This window comes from Arachis ipaensis, chromosome B3 (genome assembly GCF_059453495.1).
Source record: "Arachis ipaensis isolate K30076 ecotype BB chromosome B3, ASM5945349v1, whole genome shotgun sequence".
In the NCBI taxonomy this organism is placed as follows: domain Eukaryota; kingdom Viridiplantae; phylum Streptophyta; class Magnoliopsida; order Fabales; family Fabaceae; genus Arachis; species Arachis ipaensis.
The window spans coordinates 75,289,964-75,295,690 of NC_142438.1; the positions used below are offsets into that span (position 1 = coordinate 75,289,964).

At 37.2% G+C, this 5,727-nt stretch overlaps 1 non-coding gene across 1 annotated transcript; it reads left to right on the forward strand.

The window, feature by feature from the left end:
- The first annotated feature begins 3,621 nt into the window (after positions 1-3,621).
- LOC148571160 (small nucleolar RNA R71) lies at positions 3,622-3,729 on the forward strand. Its single transcript, XR_015907952.1, has one exon. It is a non-coding gene; the product is annotated as a small nucleolar RNA R71 (small nucleolar RNA).
- Positions 3,730-5,727: the final 1,998 nt, after the last annotated feature.

A 5,727-nucleotide genomic window follows, 5' to 3' on the forward strand; every position in this document is an offset into this window, starting at 1 on the left:
ATGAGTCTTGGCCGTGGCCCTAAGCATTTTGTTTTCCAATATTACCACCGGATACATAAATGCCACAGACACATAATTGGGTGAACCTTTTCAGATTGTGACTCAGCTTTGCTAAAGTCCCCAATTAGAGGTGTCCAGGGTTCTTAAGCACACTCTTTTTTTTTTGCTTTGGACCTTGACTTTAACCGCTCAGTCTCAAGTTTTCACTTGACACCTACATGCCACAAGCACATGGTTAGGGACAGCTTGGTTTAGCCACTTAGACCAGGATTTTATTCCTTTAGGCCCTCCTATCCACTGATGCTCAAAGCCTTGGGATCCTTTTTATTTGCCCTTGCCTTTTGGTTTTAAGGGTTATTGGCTTTTTGCTCTTGCCTCTTGGTTTTAAGAGCTTTTGGCTTTTTCTGCTTGCTTTTTCTTTCTATTTTTTTTTTCGCCTATTTTTTTTCCTGTAAGCTTTGTTCTTTGCTGCTTTTTCTTGCTTCAAGAATCATTTTTTATGATTTTTCAGATTATCAAATAACATGTCTCCTAGTCATCATTCTTTCAAGAGCCAACATATTTAACATTCTTAAACAACAACTTCAAAAGACATATGCACTGTTCAAGCATACATTCAGAAAACAAGAAGCATTATCACCACATCAATATAATTAAACTAAGTTCAAGGATAAATTCAAAACTCATGTACTTCTTGTTCTTTTGAATTAAAACAGTTTTTATTTTAAGAGAGGTGATGGATTCATAGGACATTCATAACTTTAAGACAAAGTTACTAACTACTAATGATCATGTAATGAAGACACAAACATAGATAAGCACATAACATAGAAAACGAAAAACAGAGAAAGTAAGAACAAGGAATGAGTCCACCTTAGTGATGTCCTTGAGCTCTTCTATGTCTCTTCCTTGCCTTGGCTGCTCCTCCTTCATTGCTTTTAGATCTTCTCTGATTTCATGAAGGATGATGGAGTGCTCTTGATGTTCCACCCTTAGTTGCTTCCAATAATTGTGTGGAAGAAAATGTATCCCCTGAGGTATCTCAGGGATCTCTTGATTTGCAGTCAAATGTTCTACCACTGAGCTATAGACCCTTGATGGAAGCTTTTGTCTTCCCTTTCCTCTTTCTAGAGGTTTCTCTGGCCTTAGGTGCCATCAATGGTTATGGAAAAAACAAAAAAGCTATGCTTTTACCACACCAAACTTAGAATGTTGCTCGCCCTCGAGCAAAAGAAGAAAGAATAGAAGAAGAAGAAGAGGATATGGAGGAGATGGATGGAGGTGCGTATTCGGCCATATGGGTGGGATTGGGTGGGAAAGAGATGTTGAATTTTGAAGGTAGTGGTGTTTGGATGTGAGTGGTAAAGGGTTAATAAGGAAGAGTGTTTATTGGGAATAGAGGATGATTGAGAAAAGAGAAGAGAGTGAGTGGAGGTAGGTGGGGATCCTGTGGGGTCCACAGATCCTGAGGTGATCCTGTGAGGTCCCAGATCTTGAGGTGTCAAGGCATTTACATCCCTGCACCAATTTAGGCATGCAAAATGCCCTTGCACACAACTCTGGGCGTTCAGCGCCAGGTTGGTGCCCATTTTGGGCGTTCAACGCCCCTTTGCTGCCATTTCTGGCGTTGAACGCCAGAACCATGCTTGTTTTGGGCGTTCAGCGCCAGGATGCTCCCATTCTGGGCGTTCAGCGCCAGAACTATGCTCTGTTCTGGCGTTTGAACGCCAGACAGATGCTCCTCCAGGGTGTGATTTTTCTTCTACTGTTTTTTATTCCTGTTTTTGATTTTTTTGTTTATTTTGTGACTCCACATGATCATGAACCTAAGAAAACATGAAAAACAATAAAAATAAGAATTAGATAAACATTGGGTTGCCTCCCAACAAGCGCTTCTTTAATGTCAATAGCTTGACAGTGGGCTCTCATGGAGCCTCACAGATGTGCAGAGCTTTGTTGAGACTCTCCAACACCAAACTTAGAGTTTGGATATGGGAGTTCAACACCAAACTTAGAGTTTGGTTGTGGCCTCCCAACACCAAACTTAGAGTTTGACTGTGGGGGCTCTGGTTGACTCTGCCTTGAGAGAAGCTTTTTCTGCTTCCTCTCCATGGTTGCAGAGGGAGATCCTTGAGTTTTAAACACAAGGGAGTCCTCATTCCATTGAAGGATTATTTCACCTCTGTCAACATTAATCACAGCTCTTGCTGTGGCCAGGAAAGGTCTTCCTAGGATGATGGATTCATCCTCTTCCTTTCCAGTATCCAGGACTATGAAATCAGCAGGGATGTAAAGGCCTTCAACCTTTACTAATACGTCCTCTACTTGTCCATAAGCCTGTTTTCTAGAGCTGTCTGCCATCTCTAATGAGATTTTAGCAGCTTGCACCCCATAGATTCCCAGTTTCTCTATTACAGAGAGGGGCATGAGGTTTATTCCTGAACCAAGGTCACACAGAGCCTTAAAGATCATGGTGCCTATGGTACAGGGTATTATGAACTTTCCAGGATCCTGTCTCTTCTGAGGCAATGTCAGTTGATCCAGATCACTTAGTTCATTGATGAACAAGGGAGGTTCAACTTCCCAAGTATCAATGCCAAATAATTTGTTATTTAGCTTCATGATTGAACCAAGAAACTTGGCAGTTTGCTCTTCAGTAACATCCTCATTCTCTTCAGAAGAGGAATACTCATCAGAGCTCATGAAGGGCATAAGGAGGTTCAATGGGATCTCTATGGTCTCTAGATGGGCCCCAGAGTCCTTTGGTTCCTCAGAGGGAAGCTCCTTATTGACCAATGGACGTCCCAGGAGGTCTTCCTCCTTGGGATTCACATCCTCTCCTCTCCTCACAGGTTCGGCCATGGCGCTTATGTCAATGGCCTTGCACTCTCCTTTTGGATTCTCTTCTGTATTACTTGGGAGAGTACTAGGAGGGATTTCAGTGATCCTTTTACTCAGCTGGCCCACTTGTGCTTCCAGATTTCTAATGGAAGACCTTGTTTCATTCATGAAACTTACAGTGGCTTTAGATAGATCAGAGACTAGATTTGCTAAATTAGAAGCATTTTGTTCAGAGTTCTCTGTCTGTTGCTGAGTTGATGATGGAAAAGGCTTGCTGTTGTTAAACCTGTTTCTTCCACCATTGTTAAAGCCTTGTTGAGGCTTTTGATCCTTCCATGAGAAATTTGGATGATTTCTCCATGATGAGTTATAGGTGTTTCCATAAGGTTCACCTAAGTAGTTCACCTCTGCTATTGCAGGGTTCTCAGGATCATAAGCTTCTTCTTCAGGAGAAGCCTCTTGAGTACTGTTGGATGCAGCTTGCATTCCATTCAGACTCTGAGAAATCATATTGACTTGCTGAGTCAATATTTTATTCTGAGCCAATATGGCATTCAGAGTATCAACTTCAAGAACTCCCTTCTTCATAGGCGTCCCATTACTCACAGGATTCCTTTCAGAAGTGTACATGAACTGGTTATTAGCAACCATGTCAATGAGTTCTTGAGCTTCTGCAGGCGTTTTCTTTAGGTGAATGGATCCACCTGCAGAAGTGTCCAGTGACATCTTTGATAGCTCAGATAAACCATCATAGAATATATCCAGGATGGTCCATTCTGAAAGCATGTCAGAAGGACACTTTTTGATCAACTATTTGTATCTTTCCCAAGCTTCATAGAGGGATTCACCTTCTTTCTGTCTGAAGGTTTGAACATCAGCTCTAAGCTTGCTCAGCTTTTGAGGAGGAAAGTACTTGGCTAAGAAAGTCGTGACTAGCTTATCCCAAGAGTTCAGGCTGTCTTTGGGTTGAGAATCCAACCATAATCTAGCTCTGTCTCTTACAGCAAAAGGGAAAAGCATGAGCCTGTAGACTTCAGGATCTACTCCATTAGTCTTAACAGTATCACATATCTGCAAGAATTCAGTTAAGAACTGAAAGGGATCTTCAGATGGAAGTCCATGAAACTTGCAGTTCTGCTGCATCAGAGAAACTAATTGAGGTTTCAGCTCAAAGTTGTTTGCTCCAATGGTAGGAATGGAGATGCTTCTTCCATGTAAATTGGAATTAGGTGCAGTGAAGTCACCAAGCATCTTCCTTATATTATTATTATTTTTGGCTGCCATCTCCTTTTCCTGTTCGAAAATTTCTGAAAGGTTATCTCTGGATTGTTGTATTTTAGCTTCTCTTAATTTTTTTCTTCAGAGTCCTTTCAGGTTCTGGATCTGCTTTAACAAGAATGTTCTTGTCCTTGCTCCTGCTCATATGACAAAGAAGATGGCACAGAAAAAATAGTAATAATAATATGGATCCTTTATACCACAGTATAGGGATCCTTGTGTTAGTAGAAGAAAAGAAGGGAAGAAAATCTGAACTCAGAGAGAGAGGGGGTTCGGATTTTTGGAGAGTTGAAGGAAAGATGTTAGTATATCAATAAACAAATAGAAGAAGATGAGAGGGGGAAGTGAATTTTAGAAAACAATTTTTGAAAAAGAGTTAGTGATTTTTGAAAATAGTTTTTGAAAAAGGTTAGTATTTTTTTCGAATTTTTTTTAAATAAAAAATAAAAATAATTAGTTAATAAAAAAGAAATTTTTGAAAAAGAGGGAAGATATTTTCGAAAATTAGACAGAGAGAGAGTTAGTTAGGTAGTTTTGAAAAAGTTAAGAAACAAACAAATAGTTAGTTAGTTGAAACAAATTTTGAAAATCAATTTTGAAAAGATAAGAAGTTAGGAAGTTAGAAAAGATATTTTGAAAATCAAATTTTTGAAAAAGATAAGATGAGAAGATATTTTTGAAAAGATATGATAGAAATTAGTTTTGAAAAAGATTTGATTTTTAAAATCTCAATTAATGACTTGATTCACAAGAAATCACAAGGTATGATTCTAGAACTTAAAGTTTGAATCTTTCTTAACAAGCAAGTAACAAACTTCAAATTTTTGAATCAAAACATTAATTGATTATGTTATTTTCGAAAATTTGATATAAAAATAAGAAAAAGATTTTTGAAAAATATTTTTGAAATTTTCGAAAATAACTAAGAATTTTGAAAAAGATTTGATTTTTGAAAAAGATTTTGAAAAAGATAAGATTTTCAAATTGAAAATTTGATTTGACTCATAAGAAACAATTTGATTTTAAAAACTTTTGAAAAAGTCAACTCAAATTTTCGAATTTGATGAGAGAAAAAGGGAAAGATATTTTTTTTTATTTTTGAAATTTTTATGAAATCATGAAAATTATGCAATGCATGAAATTTTTAGATCAAAACAATGAATGCATGCAAGAATGCTATGAATGTCAAGATGAACACCAAGAACACCATGAATGTCAAGATGAACATCATAGACACAATTTTGAAAAAAATTTAATGCAAAGAAAACATGCAAGACACCAAACTTAGAATTCTTTACTGCTTACGCACTAAGAATTCAAGAATGCATATGATAAACATGAAAAGACACAAAACAAAAAATCATCAAGATCAAACAAGAAGACTTACCAAGAACAACTTGAAGATCATGAAGAACACTATGAATGCATGAAATTTTCGAAAAATGCAAGATGCACATGCAATTGACACCAAACTTATGATATGACTCAAGACTCAAACAAGAAACATGAAATATTTTTTATTTTTGTGATTTTCTAAATTTTTTTGGATTTTTATTTTATATTTTTTTTTGAAAAATTATTTTGAAAAAGAAAAATAAGGATTCCAAA